Genomic DNA, 17,716 nt, shown 5'->3' with positions numbered 1-17,716 from the left:
TGACAGTACTGGAACTGGTGACAGCTGCACTCTCAAATTTACAGTCAGTGAACAGTTGTCTAAATCCAACGGCAGTGAAGGTTGTTAAAGAGTGGCTGATAAAATAAAATAAACAGTTGTTGAGAAGGAAATGGCACATGCTGGTGAGATCACACTAGCAGCTGGACCTTGGGGTGTGAACGAGGATGCACAGGAAGTAGGAGGTCGGTTGAGTCTTCTGTGACCCTCACATTTGCTGACACTAGTATAGCTAACCGACCAACCCTTTTGTCTCGAATCTTCTAATGGCGGGGATCTCAACCATAGCGGAACTAATGGAGGAAGAAAGTATACATAGATAACAAGCCACAGGGGTGTTCCTGACATACAGCCTCCATTTTCAGGGTAAGACCAGGGCTTAGAAATAAATAATGAGCCTCAGAATCCAGTGGTAGGCCAAACTGGGTATTTAAAGGTAGGCTGGGAGGTGGAGAAAATAGAGCTATTAAATTAGCAGTTGATACAACTGCTATAGGAGTGTGCGTAACCCAAGAGTTTCCAGAAAAGCTAAAGTTCCTTGTGGTCAGTGACTCGCCAGGAAGCCACTAACCCTCATTCTCGGCCAAGTTTAATGCCAACAGTACCTGCACATGGGGGAAGAACAGACAGAAAAAAGGGCAACTGAACAACAGTCAAGTGACTTCATTTGAACTAGCTGTTTTGTTTTTTTCTACCCCATTACCAAGTCACAGCTTCTGGATCTTGATGTAAATTGAGCTTGTCTGGGTGCATGTTCAGGATTAGATACAGAGAAAAACTACATTAATAAAGCTTGAGCAAATGTCTCACCAGGAAAGATTTTAGTTTTGCATTTGATTTATAATTCAATACAGGCAAATCTCAAATTTGTCTTCCCCCTGAAAGGGTGGCCAATGCCAAGAAGTGAGCGGAAATGAGCATATTGCGAATCTCAGAGAAGTGTCGCCCCATTGACAGGAACTTTTAGAAAGTAACAAAAAGGAGAGTGGTTGCCAAAGAGCACAGGGCTAAATTCAAGGCACCTTTTTTTGTTGTTGTTGTTAGAGACAGAGAGACAGAGAGGGACAGGCAGACAGGAAGGGAGAGATGGGAAGCATTGATTCTTTGTTGCAGCTCCTTAGTTGTTCATTGATTGCTTTCTGATATATGCCTTGACTGGATAGGGGGAGGGTTACAGCAGAGCAAGTGACCCCTTACTCAAGCCAGCAACCTTGGGCTCAAACCAGCAAACTTGGGCTTCAAGCCAATGACCTTTGGGCTCAAGCCAGTGACCATGGAATCATGTCTATGATCCCACGCTCAAGCCAGCGACCCCACGCTCAAGCTGATGAAGACTGCACTCAAGTCGGCTATCTCGGGGTTTTGAACCTGGGTCCTCTGCATCCCAGTTCGACGCTCTATCCACTGTGCCACTGCCTGGTCAGGCTCTAGGTAATTTTTAAAGTAGTTCTCCTTTTCAAAAATTGAGAAAGAAGGGTACACACTGTGGGTGTAAATGCAGTTGTGGATTTGGTTATGTTTAAAAAAATAAAGAGAGAGGGAAAATGCCATTTATTGAGTACCTACTTATTCAGGACTTTCTTAGTACTATGTAAAGTTGTTAGATTAGAGGTTTTGTGTGCTACGGTGTTACACATTATTATCCTTATTTTATAGATGAGGAATTAGTCACTTAAGCAGGTGAAGTACATGGACCAAGAGCCAAACCTGCCAAGTGGCAATGCTTGGATCTGAACCCAGATCATTATCTTCAAAGGTAAGCTAAAGCTGTGAAAGAACACGTATCAGCCACAGACTTTGTTCAGTGGTCACTGTGACTAATTCATTCAGCCAACATCAAGTGAATGCTCACTGTGTGTCAACCACTGTGATGGGAAAATGGAAACCCATTAAACTTGAAGAAAATCTGAGTTTAGACAACTTTACAGTCTCATCTCCACCTACATCCGAGACCATTACAATAAAAGAAACTAACCTTTCTTCCCTCTCTGCCATCAGAGGGAACGCCCCTCCACTCACTCTCCTTCCACACAGTATCTGGGAACGTTGGCAACCCGCATGGAAGGCCAACATCTGCAGCACGCTGGATCACAGAAAGCTCCAGAGAGGACTGGTTGTCACCTGACTGACAGCCCAGCCCAGCCCCACTTTGCCTGAGTCTATGGCTTGCTGACATCAAGGCCCAACACAATCGAGAGCCAGTCCAAAGTGATTCTGTAATCTGTCATTTATCCTATGCTACCAGTGATCTTTTCATTGGTAATCAATTTCTTAGTGACATAAGTAGTTTCTCATTCCTAAGCAAAACAGAATCCTCAAGGAAAACAGCAGGTATAGACAGATCTAAGGTTTTCAATGTTTTATTTACAGATAATCCAACTGTCCAGAAGAATTCTTACTATATAAATTCTGATATGGCTGTTAAGTAAATTGTTGCCATTTTCTAAGTACTAATCTTTGAAAGGGATTAAGTAACATGTAGTAGAAACAACACAAAACCACAAAATGAGTTTCCTTACTGTTTTGCTGTAAATCATTTCCAGACCCATATTTCTTTGGCAGAATATTCTAGAATGACAGTGATGAATGAATCCTCCCTTGCTTCCCACCCTTTTTCCCTTCATCCTTTTATTTATTTACCACCACAAATAAAACCATGCTTATTTTTCAAGAATGCTTTAAGTTCTGAAGAATGTCAGATAATATAGCTAATTAAATAATACCCATTACTACAGCTAATTTCCTTAAAAAATTATTATGTTTCATTTGCATTATCTGTAAGTTTGTTTTCTTTACCCACAGAATTAATTGTGATGGTAAAATTTGCTTCTCTCTTTATATTCCTGATAACTTTAATCAAATAATTTCTTAAAGTATATCACTTTTTATTTTAAATATAGCTTTAAAAAATAGGTGAACAACTGTCTACACATAACTGTAGATTTTATGTGCTATAATATTATGTTATCCATTACCAATTTTATAGGCTTGGTGGAATAAAATAATCATTGATCTTTTTCACATAATGTTATTAAGAAACACAGCGTAAACTTCAACTGATTAAAATGTTACTTAAGGTGCTTTATTAAAATTTATTTTAAAGTGATTTTTCTCATTAAAAGTTGACAACTCTGAAGAGCACTTCATTTAATCTCCTTTGTGTGGGTGTTCTGCCTGCTGAAGGAACTGTGAGATTCCGGAGTTGGGCGGTCTGGATTTACTGGAACCTGTAGGTAGTTATTTCTTGCAGATCTGCTGTGCAAATTGCTTTTTACACAAATCAAGGTAGGAAAAAAAAGCAGGAAATCATAATCTTGTTTGTAGGTTCAGTTTTCTATAAACATCAGCAGCAAACGTAAAGGACAGCAACTGCCAATTAAAATCTATGATTCTTACACATTTCTAATGATTACTGTACTTGAATAAAATAGCCCATAACAACAAGTCTACCAAGAAATAACAAAAATGCAATTATCATTGACATTTTCACAACTACCCAAGGCCCGTACACTATTCTGGAGGTCAGCTGTGTTCCCAGAAATAAAATATATGTGATATCACATTTAATCCACAAATAACCCAGGAGTCAGTTCGTAGTATTCCTTCCATTTTGCAGATGAGAAAATGAGCTATACGAAAGACCAAGTAACTTCCCCATCGGTAGGAAGTAGGGAATCTACACCATAAACCTTAGGTTCTTATTATAAAACTCATCATCTTAAACTCTACGGACTTGTTCTTCAATGTGTGGTCCTCGGACAGACAATATCAGCTTTACCTGTGATTTTGTTAGAAGTACATACTCTGATTTAATTGCATAATGACATTTGGGAGCACTGCTCTGTATTATAACAACAACATAAATAATAAATAGCATATATTGCATAATATCTTTCTTTATGGTTTAAAAGTATGTGTGCATACACCACTCACCTGTGGGCGAGACAAGGCAAAAAGTCAAATTAAAAAAGAATGTTCCAGAAGAAAAAGAGTCTATTTGGATATCACTAGCGAGTATTTTGTCTTGCAGTTGATAAGATAACACGATCATGCTGTAATCTTGCATGATTATGAAGGGAGTGATCATGGATTCATGTTCTCAGAACCTACTTAGTGGGTTGACATCATGGAAATTTGCCAAATTTGCCTGGGAAGAGGTGTCCAACCACATCACAAAGCTATCTTAACAAAAGGAACACAAAATGTTCTTTCTGAGGATGTAATGAAAGGAACTCTATTCATGAGTGTTTCCATTTATACAAGGAGAAATCTTGGCCAAGAAACTCTTCAGCACCAAAAACTATTTAAAGCTCCAGTCAATTTTATTGAATATTTTAAATAGCTCAAAAAACACATGTAATTAATTTATATTGAATGCAAAACTGAATATAGTTCTTTTATCAAAAATGCAGGTTAGCTAAAAAAATTGATGGGATAAAATTTTTTTTTTTTCTAATTCTTTGACATTGTCCAAATAAGCCAATTCAATAAAGGAACTCAATCTGTCAAATTAGTAGTATCAAATTTACTACTAAAAGTATTTTAAATGTATTGATTCTTGTGCCTGCCTCCATGGCTAAATTATAAGCTTTATTCTTCATTTATTCAACAACATACCACAACATTTATGATATTGTAACTCTGAGAGTGCCTAGCATGGTATGGAGTTACATTAGTAACATAATAAATAAATCATTATTGATTCGTAAATTAAAATAAAATTTATTCAAATTTCCTGAATCAACATGCTAATTCTTTCCTTGAAGAAAAAAATTGGGTCTTTGGTCAGTTGTATTTCCCATGACTAGAACTTGACAATAATAAGAGTATTTACTGGAATTAACTAATGAGCTAAAAGTTGGAGAGAGGTAGAAAGTTACCATGCTTTGAAGCATACCATGAAATATATTAATTCCAACAAATAATGCCCATTTTGATGGCAATAATGTCAATATTTTATATTTTAAAATAGAAATTAATAATAGAACCCTATGTCTTAAACACCTATAGTTCACTTAATTAAGACAAGCTATTACCAAAGTTTTCAGTTTATATTCACTTTCCATGAGTTTATACGTGTGGTTCAATATTATCTGCTAGCAACCAAGCCGATAAGTACATTTTTATATTTGCAAATGTTTCTTTTATTTCCCCCAATTAACTTCTACTTAATACTCACATTACCAAGAGTCAAAATTTATGGGAGCCAAGCTCACAACTATGAAGCATGCATTAATGTTTTTAATAGCAGAATTCCTTAAGTTAGGTCCTTTTTAAACATCAGCTCTATAGAATGACAATTTTTACAAAAGTATTGGTAAAATACAGGTTTTTATTACAACAGGTGTTTTTTAAGAGCACTTCACATCCATAAGATTTTTGTTTAAGTTATTCTTTAAACAATAAAAAAGAAGAAAATAATGCAGACATGCTGAGGACAGGAAAGAAACCTAAAGCCATTTACTCCTTCACGTCATCCACTCAAATATACAAGATGTCAATACCAGTTAAAAATAATGGCAACCAACCAGCCAATACATCCATATGAAGAACGAAAACAGCTTGATGGAAGCAGGCCAATGCACTAAATATGGAATTCACAGAGCTAATTACCATATTTACAGTCAGACACTGAAGGTTGCAAGAAGATTCAAAGATGTGTTCAAAGGGAAGCATCCTGGAGTACTAGTATTTAAAAATCTGAAAGTGTGGGAAAGGTGACCAAAATTAAAGCAGAATACGAGGAGGAATCACATACATAATCAATATTTCCAAAAACCTACGAAATTGCGTATTCAATAAAAATAATTTTTTTTCTTTCTTGTCTGAAGCTGGAACCGGGGAGAGACAGTCAGACAGACTCCCGCATGCACCCGACCGGGATCCATCCGGCACGCCCACCAGGGGCGATGCTCTGCCCCTCCGGGGCGTAGCTCTGTCGCGACCAGAGCCACTCTAGCGCCTGGGGCAGAGGCCAAGGAGCCATCCCCAGTACCCAGGCCATCTTTGCTCCAATGGAGCCTTGGCTGCGGGAGGGGAAGAGAGAGACAGAGAGGAAGGAGGGGGGGGGGTGGAGAAGCAAATGGGTGCTTCTCCTATGTGCCCTGGCCGGGAGTCGAACCCGGGTCCCCCGCGCGCCAGGCTGATGCTCTACCGCTGAGCCAACCAGCCAGGGCCAAAAATAAATTTTAGATGTTGTCATCTTGAAATCCCCAGAATGATTCCAGGAGCCGAAACTCAACCTGGAACATTTTTCTTGACTCCTGGGGTGAATCTTTTCCTTCCAGATGTTCAGAAAGGTTTACTTGCATCTATTAAGGGTACAGCCAATGCCTCCTCCCAGCCACTATTGTAAGGACCTTTTTATTTATTTATTTTTTATAAAAAAATTATTTTTATTTATTTATTCATTTTAGAGAAGAGAGAGAGAGAGAGAGAGAGAGAGAGGGAGAAGGGGGAGGAGCAGAAAGCATCAACTCCCATATGTGCCTTGACCAGGCAAGCTCAGGGTTTTTGGAACCGGTGACACCTCAGTGTTCCAGGTCAACACTTTATCCACTGTGCCACCATATGTAAGGACCTTTTTAACCAGATGAAAATAGGCAGCCCAATACACAAATGAAAGGAAGTGGCTTCATTCACTTATGTTTCTTTATTAGCCATACAAGTTTTTAAAACAAATTTAAAAAGTATTCCTCCAAACAGCTCACTGGCATCTGCAAAGGATATTGAGGATAATACATACAGGGCATCACACTTTCAAAAGAATTTTGAAAGCAACATAGGCTTTTCAGTTCTGCATGTTCTCACAGATTCCCAAAACTTTTTAACCAAGTTGGAAATCAGCTATTATCCAATAAGGCATTGTGTTTTTCCTCCTCATTTTGTACTTAAGAGTTTCGGGGAAGAGGACATTTGGCTTTGAACAGAGTAAAAGTCATCATACAACACTTGCAGACTTAGTCACCTGAATGGAAGGTTGTTGATGTGAGTTGTTTTCCCTTTTAAGGAATATGTTAGCTTTCACATTTTTATTTCTGCCAGAAATGCGTTTTCAGGCTCTTACAATTATCTTAACAATTTACATTTTTTAAAGAAGGAAAAAAAAGTGAAGAAACATTCTGGGGCTAAGGCCTATAAAATATATATTTTCTCATTTATGTTTTGGCTCGTGTTTTCACTATGTTCATCCAGCTAAAGCTGTATATATTCATCAGATATGCCACACAGTGTATCTAGTATAGTCACTAAATTCTACTGCGTTAAAGAAATGGTTCAAAGGTTCTGTTTGGGTTAGTAAGCCTAACAGTCTGATTTTTTTTTTCTGTTGGCGAAGGGGAGAGTTTCCTACAAGTTATTACTAAAACTATTTATAATAACAGTATTTATATAGCAAGTTAAATGTATAGACAAGTCTGGTCAACCAACTTTAAATTAAAATTCGTCTGTTTTAACCTCATACAGGAATTCTATAATAGATATGTGATAGCGGGCTCAATGATCCTTTCTTCCAAAATGAAAATTTTCCTAATACTCAAACTCAGTAGTTATCTCAAACTATAGCAAGCCCTTTAAAACGGTAGACCATTCAACAGAAGATTGTCAATTTGACATTTTAAATTTGCTGCCTGGACCACACTTGTTTTAAGAAAGTGTAAATGAAATTAACCATTTCTGAGAAATGATACAAAAGCAGTGTTTGAATGGTGATTCTAATTTGCCCGACACTCTAAAATACCATCCTTACTGTACTATGAAACTTTATGTGAGCTAGAATACCATCTCAATCAAATTCCAGTATAACTGACTTTAATAAAAAAAAAAAACACAGAAGTTTTGCTAACAACCTCTTTTTGATTTGCACTGATCGTCCAAGTACTTAAATGATATTTTTAATAAGTAAATTTGAATTGGATTTTAGGAGTAAGTTGCCAAGCTTGGTCAACACATTTTCTGATTGATTTTGCTATCTCAACTAAATAATAGGTTATAAGAATCAATACGGCAACCTTTCTACCTGGATATTAATCTAAAATAGTTCTCCTAGAAGGCCTTTGAGCAAGCCAAATCATGTGTGCCATAGAAAGCTCAGAGTTGAGGGCATGTTGATCACAAAATACAAACTAGCATCTTGAAGCTGCCAAATCTAAGTATTAATATCAGTGAGGCCCTGAGCTAAGAACATATTATCATAATACATAATATAATTAAATATTTTTCTGAAGACATTTGCAACTTAAAAAATTAGAGACTTTTTAATTCATAAATTACTCAGACTCTTATAAAGAACCATGTGCTGATCACCTAGATTAAAACACTAAATATTAATGACTCTTTACTTTTGTTACAGTTATTTCTATTTTAAACAGAGCTGGAATATTATAGGTATACTGAAGTCTCCTCTGTTCCTCTATCCAGCGCTGCTGACTCACTCACTCCTCAGAACCACTGCCACTGAGGGTTCGATGTGTGCTCTTCGGGTCCATGTTGTTATATGTAATAAAAAGCAATCTGAGGCATTGGCCGATTGGCTCAGTGGTAGAGTGTAGGCCTGGTGTGCAGGAGTCCCGGGTTCGATTCCCGGCCAGGGCACACAGGAGAAGCGCCCATCTTTTTCTCCACCCCTCCCCCTCTCCTTCCTCTCTGTCTCTCTCTTCCCCTCCCACAGCAGAGACTCCATTGGAGCAAAGATGGCCCGGGTGCTGAAGATGGCTCTGTGGCCTCTGCCTCAGGCGCTAGGATGGCTCTGGATGCAACAGAGTGACACCCCAGAGGGGCAGAGCATCGCCCCCTGGTGGGCATGCCGGGTGGATCCCGGTTGGGCGCATGCAGGAGTCTGTCTGACTGCCTCCCGGTTTCCAGCTTCAGAAAAAATGCAAAAAAATAAAAATAAAATAAAGAAAATAAAAAAAGCAATCTGATAAGACTGTAAACCAGTCTCAGCCCATCTCTCTCTCTCTCTCTCTCTCTCTCTCACTTGTTCACTGTGTCATTGCCATGTGATTATAAAATACACAGATACACACACACATTCTTAAATTCCATACACATTCTGAAATTGCTTCCTTCCTAGCCAATATTATTCTGTTATGCTATGTCCATGTAAAAAAAAAAAAGGTTTCATTCCAAATTCCTAAGGTACATTTGATAATTGATCTCAATTTATATATCCATTTCCCCATTGATAATCATATTTGTTATATATATTTTTCTTTTTTGCTAATAAAAACATTGCCACAATAAATCTTTTTTTTTTTTTTTCCTGAAGCTGGAAACGGGGGGAGACAGTCAGACTCCCGCATGCGCCCGACCAGGATCCACGGGGCATGCCCACCAGGGGGCGGCACTCTGCCCACCAGGGGGCAATGCTCTGCCCCTCCGGGGCGTCATTCTGTTGCGACCAGAGCCACTCCAGCGCCTGGGGCAGAGGCCAAGGAGCCATCCCCAGCGCCGGGCCATCCTTGCTCCAATGGAGCCTCGCTGCAGGAGGGGAAGAGAGAGACAGAGAGGAAGGAGAGGGGGAGGGGTGGAGAAGCAGATGGGCGCTCCTCCTGTGTGCCCTGGCCAGGAATCAAACCCGGGACCCCTGCACGCCAGGCTGACGCTCTACCACTGAGCCAATCGGCCAGGGCCACAAAAAATCTTTAAATTAGGCCTTTTGACATTCATATGGAAAATTGTGTCTACATTGCGTTCAGTATTTTAAACCATGATCCACAGTGGGAAGCATGTATACATGCATAAACATATAATACGCATGTGTGTGTGTATATATTTCCTTCTTCAAAATTTTAAACTTTTTACTATGATTTTAGGTAAGTAGAATTAAAAATTCGAAGCTCAAAATCATTCTACTCCATTTCTCTGCCTCAAAACCAGAGTATGTCAATAAGACCTTATATTGTATATAGGTAGTCCAAGATCTGCTTAAGTTGATTCTGAAAATCAAATTAGTATTTTCTGAACATTTTTTACTGAAAAAATAACCAGGTACATCTGAAACTAATATAATATTGAATGTCAACTGTAATTGAAAAAATAAAATTTAATTTAAAAAAAGCAGGATTCCCTGGGAAAAAGGGAGGAGTTTTCCCCCTAGCCCAACAAACCCATGTACCTTCTACCTGAGTATATAAATTCTACATATGTAGAAAGCGCTAGGAAGTCCTGGTTACCTCTCTTGTTTCTCTTTTCCACTACAAGTGCTTAGGAAAGCAGAGGAAGCTACATTTCCATTCAGTGGGTAACAGAGTCAAATCAGCACTAAACAGTAGGTATGCATTGATGTTCTAAAGAACACAAGGATGTTTTGGTAAAAACTGACTACTTTTCTGTGTAATTTCCTTGAAGAATCTCCTTCACAAATGTCCCAACCTATTGTGCTACTAGACTATTATTTATTCTAGTTTCTTTTTTTAAAAAAAATGATACGAATTAGAAATCAAAACAATAACATTTCTTACCCCCACACATAGTCACTTGAAATTTCCAAATGTTTTTAGCTTCTTAAAAACCCCTCAGCAAGGTCCTTGAAGTCAATTCCATTTAAAGATGTTCATGAAAAGAAGCTCAAGAATTAACTACTGACTCTACTGCTATGTTATGTGCCCAAACTCAAGATAAAATGTGGCGTAAGCGGTTCTGCTTCAGAGAGACAAAACGCAAATTATCTCACTTTGAATTCTACTACTGTCTTGATTTATGAGTTTCAGCGAGAGCCATTTGCCATTGCCACACCTCACCAGGATAAGGGAAATTGGATAGAGCTAAAATAATCTGAATCAAATTGTATTTGCAGCTTTCTCAACCATACATTATGCGAATTACTTGAATAACTGCTTCCAAGTCTCCTTTACTCTCTACAGATAGAGGGAACTCTGAGATCCTTAACAGTGACAGCATAGTGCCTCCCAACTCTCTCTGCTGAAGGATCAGCCTCCCCCCATCAATCACAGACCAATACTTTCATAAAATATAATAAAAACGAATTACCAGGAAATAAATAGAATGAAAAAGACATATAAAATATAAGCTTATTAAAATATAAAATATAATTGCTTATTAGCGTCAACAGATGTAATATTGCTTTCTTAACGTTGCTACAAAAATTTCTAATAGCTACTCCCTCTCAATCTCTGTCTTTACCTCTCTTCAGATCTGTAAACAGTTCTTGGGCGAGTACAGCTCTATGAACCAGATTTGGAGAAGCACTAAGTCATGAAACAAAATAGTCTTGCTGGCAAAAAGTTTTTATTCCTTTGATAAAGAGTAATAAGAAATATCATTAACCCTGTTCTTTACATTTGTTTGGGGGTGTGTGGAAAAGACATATTTCCTCAAAAAGTCTGAGAAGGTTATTTTTTCCTCTGTACTTAAGCTGTGAAAATGAATTTTCCTGCCCATATTGGCCACAGGGGGAATGCAGTGATTTTCAACATTTAAGGGGCAAAGAAATCACCTTGGGGAGGCTATAAAAACATGCCCATTCAGATCCCAATGCCAGATGCACTGATTCAATAGACTTCCTTAATGCCTACTCTATCTGTAGCACTTTCAATCTTTAAACACCTTTAGACGCTCCTGTGTGGTCAATATGATGATTCCTAATTTCACAAATAAAGAAACGTGAACCCAAGGTTTTGCCAAAGAGAAAGTATTAAACATAGAACTTAAACCTTTCAGATTCTAAGTTTAGTATTCTTTTTTATGTTATGTGTGCAAATGTGTCTTGAGCCTTAAAAAGCCTAAACCGTTACTGGGATGGGAATTTTTTCATTTACTACCACCTAAAGTGATTCATTCCCCTTTACAATGATTGCCCATATGCAACACAAATGTTTCTGAAGCTGACACAATCTATAATCCACTGGTGTTCTTGACGTTCTTAAATTATTCAAGAAAGAGCTTACTACTGGCTTAGAGTTCAGTCTTTCAAGGCATTACAGATTATTGGATTAATTAGCTATCACAATGCGCCAAGGCTTTGACAGCTGATGAAAGAAATGACAACTTTTCAGGCAGGAGACCAGCAACCAATGTTTAGATGCAATGTCATTGGACTTGGACCACTAGACCTAAATCTAGTCATGATTCACAAACTCACTCTTTGTGTGATTTGGGACAAATTATTTTATGTCTCACCTTAAGTAACATTTCCTTACCCACACCACTCAGATAATACCTATAACATGCAAGGCTCTTATCCAATTAGATTTTTAAAATAGTGAGTGTAAAATTGCCATCCTTAATAGCCCTTGTCACTTCGTTTGTGATTGATGAAAAAACAGTGTATAAAAAAAAGCAACATATCATGCACTGTCTTCTTCCATGGTTTACAGTGGTTACAGAGAGCCTCCAATAAAGAACTTCCTTATAGTGTAGGCAATGCAGGGGTAGAGCTGAAGATGAGTAAAAAGGGTGGATTGCAAGTTGTCAAAAACATCATAGAGCCTGGAAAGAATCCTGGCTTGTTAGAGTAGCCGTAAGATAGTACTACAGGCCCTGGCCGGTTGGCTCAGCGGTAGAGCGTCGGCCTGGTGTGCGGGGGACCCGGGTTGGATTCTCGGCCAGGGCACATAGGACAAGCGCCCATTTGCTTCTCCAACCCCCACCCCTCCTTCTTCTCTGTCTCTCTCTTCCCCTCCCACAGCCAAGGCTCCATTGGAGCAAAGATGGCCCGGGCGCTGGGGATGGCTCCTTGGCCTCTGCCCCAGGCGCTAGAGTGGCTCTGGTCGCGGCAGAGCGACGCCCCGAGGGGCAGAGCATCACTCCCTGGTGGGCAGAGCATCGTCCCTTGCTGGGCATGCCGGGTGGATCCCGGTTGGGTGCATGCGGGAGTCTGTCTGACTGTCTCTCCCCGTTTCCAGCTTCAGAAAAATACAAAAAAAAAAAAAAAAAAAAAAAAAAAAGATAGTACTACAAACTTGGTGGCTTAAACAACAGAAATCTATTTTCTCCGAGTTCTGGAGGCTAGAGGTCCAAAATCCATGTGTCAGCAGGATTGGTTCCTTCCGAGTGCTGAGAGGAAGGATGTGCTCCAGACCTCTCTCCCGTGGCTTGTACCTGGTGGTCGTACTGAGTCTCTTCACATCATCTCCCCTCTGTGTGTGTCTCTGTGTCTCAATTTCACCTATTTATAAGTATACCATTTTTAATGGATTAGGCCTCACTCTAATGACCTCCCCTTAGCTAATTACATTTTCAATGACCCTATTTCTAAATCAGGTCACATTCTGTGGCACTGTGGGTCACTAATTTTGGAGAGACACAACTAAACTCACAAAACTATGGTTCAATGATTAGCATTCTCATGAGAGACAGAAGTCAGAAGTCAAGTTTTCTCTTAGTTCTGCACTTCCTAGCCATGAACCTGGAAATCTCTCAATCATTTCCGGGCTTATCAGTAAAATAACTGTGTTAGAGTAGACACAAATTAACCCTAAAAAAAAAGAGCCTTTCATTTCTAAAATATCTATATCTATGTGTGAGCAGGGATCTCCAAAATAACTGCTGGGGCACAAAATGAGCTATGAGCTTAGGTATTCTCTTATTCAAATCCCCTGATATGCCCAGAATCACAGCTAGTAAGAAAGCAGACGAGGAAACAGGTCAAATATATTCTTTTCAAGAACAGAGCTTCAGCTCATTATGATTAGGTTGACTGAAAAAGGAAAATAAATATATGCTGTGTGTTATGCCTCAATTTTTAGTGAGAAGAAGGTATTCATGCATCCAGATATGTCTGGAAGGATAGATACAAAACCAATTTACCACTTTGTCACTTAGGTGAGAAGTGAGCAGCATGGGAAGAGCACTAAGGGAATACTTTTTGTTCTCTTTACATCTGAACCACAGGAAAATGTGTTACCTGTTCTGTTTGATAGTTATCAAAACAGAAAAATACTCATGTATTGTGCTTTTGTTTAGCCTTTTATTTTCAAGCCTAGATACCCTGTATTTAAGTCCTTTTCTGTTTGGGGGTCATTATAAGTAGCCGTGACTTTTGCACACTTTGGGTTTTCACAGGAAGCAGGAGGGCTCAGCCAACGTGCTTATATATATATTTGTTTCAGTGTGAAGATATATAATGAAAGAAGACTTCATAAGCAGATGTTTCTGAAGAGGCTTTTGCTCTACAAATATGATACACTCAGTACTCAGAACCTGCGAGCAATCTGCTACATCTGTCTTCGAACAACAAAGAACTCAGCAATCAATACCATATTTACTGTGGAATTTTTCACACCCTTTACCAGTTGTGACTAAGAAAGACAGGCTTATTTTTCGACCCATAACTTCAACCTGGCTGCCTACCCTTTTTAGTGACAGCAGCAGTTGTAAAAGCTTCAAAAGAGCAGTTAGTAATGTATAAACAGAATTTAGTTTAATATCTTTCTGAACCAAACAAACGAAAGTGCGCTTAAATCACTGTTTCTATCACTGCATTGCTGGCTGCGGTTGGGAGAAGTCCGCATACCTGAACCATGGAACAAAATGCAGAGCTACAGAGGAGAGCAACGTCAGAAACGATTTTTGAAAGAAAAGGAGACAAAATGTGACAAATAATATGATGGTGTTTGCATTTTAAAGATGGAGAAAATAAAGATCCTAAAGGATAGATATCCAAGTATAAACAATAACTTGAATTTGAAACTTCCTAGTTGGGGTTCTGTATTTTTGTCATTTACTTATAATATTATAAATGAAAATTTAAGATGCAATTGTAGAATAACCTCTATATTTTAAGCATATTTAATGCTGTCATTTTAGAGTCTGAAAGCGACTCACCACTCTTCTGTGGTGATGGACCTTCAACTATGTGAAATAGTTAATGAGTAGTATGAAGAACGGATTTTAGAATACATTCTATAAGCAACCACTAGGATTTTTACATCACTGTCCTTTTATATGACCAGAGTAAACAGATACATGAGCTAACATAAAATTATGAATGCAAATGAAGGGCATGAGTTGATGCTATGCTTGCTTATGGTTTTTAGTAATTGCTTCAAATAATAATTTTGTTTAGCTGTAAATGATGTAATGTATAAAACCAGTGAGAAATTGGACTTATTTATTAAGATATTGCTATCAATTATGTTTATTATGGTATAACTGTAATGGCTATTTCTCTTCTATTAATTATCTGTCACGCATTTATCTATCAATTGATCGATAGACCGATCTATCATCTATTTATCTCTTCATGGATCTTACTATCCTCCACTCATACATTCAATAAATGTATGTTGAGTCTTTGAGAAGTTTCAGGCTCTATAACACATTACGGTGACTATGGTTACATTAACAAATCAGATAAAGAGAGTATCACCACCCAAATGAAACCATAATCCTTACCCTCTAGCTTCCGTGGACACCTCCAAGAGACCTTTTCTTTTCTTTTCTTTTTCTTTTTTTAATTTTTTAATTTTTTTTTCTTTTTCTGAAGCTGGAAACAGGGAGAGACAGACAGACTCCCGCATGTGCCCGACCGGGATCCACCCGGCACGCCCACCAGGGGGTGGCGCTCTGCCCACCAGGGGGAGATGCTCTGCCCCTCCGGGGCGTCGCTCTGTTGTGACCAGAGCCACTCTAGCGCCTGGGACAGAGGCCAAGGAGCCATCCCCAGCGCCCGGGCCATCTTTGCTCCAATGGAGCCTCTGCTGGGGGAGGGGAAGAGAGAGACAGAGAGGAAGGAGAGGGGGAGGGGTGGAGAAGCAGATGGGCGCTTCTCCTGTGTGCCCTGGCCAGGAATCGAATCCGGGACTTCTGCACGCCAGGCCGACGCTCTACCACTGAACCAACCGGCCAGGGCCGGGGACCTTTTCTTTTCTTAAACCCAGGGAGCACTTACATTTCCAAAGAATTTAGTTAAGCATTTGATTACAGAGTTCTTTATGAAGTTACTTATCTACACCACCCTATTTCTAAATAAATGAAGCAAACTATATAGACAGGGTTCCTGCATGCACAGAGTTTACTGTCTAATGTAGTGCATTGACATTTAGACGGTTTACTAGTGGCAGACAGAAGAGTGTTTTAAGGAGTGAATAATGAACTATGTCAATGCCATAGATACCAGAACCATTCCTCCCCTTTGCCCTCTCTTCCTCCTGCTCCCTTCACATCCTCCGCCTCCTCCTCCTTGTTGACTTTGCATGTCCAGTGTCTCCTATAGTGTCAGACGCATAGCCAGTGTATAACAAATGCCGAGTGTGTGCACCACGGAGTAAGAGATGAACTACCTCTCCTTTCTCATACTGTCCATATATATATATATATATATATATATATATATATATATATATATTTTTTTTTTTTTTTTTGTATTTTTCTGAAGCTGGAAACAGGGAGAGACAGTCAGACAGACTCCCGCATGTGCCCGACCGGGATCCACCCGGCACGCCCACCAGGGGCGACGCTCTGCCCACCAGGGGACGATGCTCTGCCCCTCCAGGGCATCGCTCTGCCGCAACCAGAGCCACTCTAGCGCCTGGGGCAGAGGCCAAGGAGCCATCCCCAGCGCCCGGGCCATCTTTGCTCCAATGGAGCCTTGGCTGCGGGAGGGGAAGAGAGAGACAGAGAGGAAGGAGGGGGGGGTGGAGAAGCAAATGGGCGCTTGTCCTATGTGCCCTGGCCAGGAATTGAACCCGGGTCCCCCGCATGCGAGGCCGACGCTCTACTGCTGAGCCAACCAGCCAGGGCCTGTCCATTATATTTATTAGTGCTGCCGTTATAACAGACACTTGTGATGAAGTCCAAGGCACTGAACCACTCTCTAGACTTCCCCTCCCTCCACCCACATAAGTTTAAAATCTCAGGCCCCACCCCTAAGCTGATGTATCTCCCCATGTATAAAACACACCTTATTTTGAAAAATTTGGAGTCTAAAAACTGGGTGCGTCTTACACAGTGGTTGTAGATATTTTTTTACTTGTATTTCCCACTTTTTCATGCCGTGATAAAGAGTTGTATGTATTTTAGGATGAATAAAACTTGAGCTCAATAACTTTATGTAATTCTTTTTTTTTTTTTTAATTTCAGGCCCCCAAATTAAGGTGCATCTTATACATGGGAGCATCTTTTTTTTTTTTTTTTTTTTTTTTTTTTTTTTTTTTCTGAAGCTGGAAACGGGGAGGCAGTCAGACAGACTCCCACATGCAGCTGACCGGGATCCACCCGGCATGCCCACCAGGGGACAATGCTCCGCCCATCCGGGGCGTTGCTCTGCCAAGACCAGAACCACTCTAGCGTCTGGGGCAGAGGCCAAGGAGCCATCCCCAGCGCCCGAGCGGGCCATCTTTTGCTCCAATGGAGCCTCGGCTGCGGGAGGGGACGAGAGAGACAGAGAGGAAGGAGAGGGGGAGGGGTGGAGAAGCAGATGGGTGCCTCTCCTGTATGCCCTGGCCGGGAATCGAACCCGGGACTTCCGCACACCAGGCCGACAACGCTCTACCACTGAGCCAACCGGCCAGGGCCGGGAGCATCTTATACATAGGTAAATACAGTACCTTATCAGAATCTGCCTTTTAAATACTTTCCCTGATGATTTATAGGCTCCCTAGAGTCTGAGAAGCACTGCTACAGCTCACACAAACTTCACTTTCCTGCCTCCAACTAATAAAACTTCTGTCCCCAAACTAACACTACATTCCAGTTTTTAGGGAAACTGGTTTTTGAGAAATGGGAAGAACTAGAA

General features: G+C 39.9%; 1 protein-coding gene and 1 non-coding gene across 4 annotated transcripts in view; both read right to left on the bottom strand.

Annotated features, from left to right (window-relative positions):
- The window catches only part of ZNF385D (zinc finger protein 385D), a 910,525-nt gene that overhangs the window by 225,214 nt on the left and 667,595 nt on the right, over window positions 1-17,716 (bottom strand). The window lies entirely within an intron of this gene.
- Window positions 16,647-16,722, bottom strand: TRNAA-CGC (transfer RNA alanine (anticodon CGC)). Its single transcript has one exon. It is a non-coding gene; the product is annotated as a tRNA-Ala (tRNA).

This window comes from Saccopteryx bilineata, chromosome 10, assembly GCF_036850765.1.
Source record: "Saccopteryx bilineata isolate mSacBil1 chromosome 10, mSacBil1_pri_phased_curated, whole genome shotgun sequence".
Classification (NCBI taxonomy): domain Eukaryota; kingdom Metazoa; phylum Chordata; class Mammalia; order Chiroptera; family Emballonuridae; genus Saccopteryx; species Saccopteryx bilineata.
The sequence above is the reverse complement of the archived record's forward strand: the minus strand, read 5'-3'. Positions and strand labels throughout refer to the sequence as shown.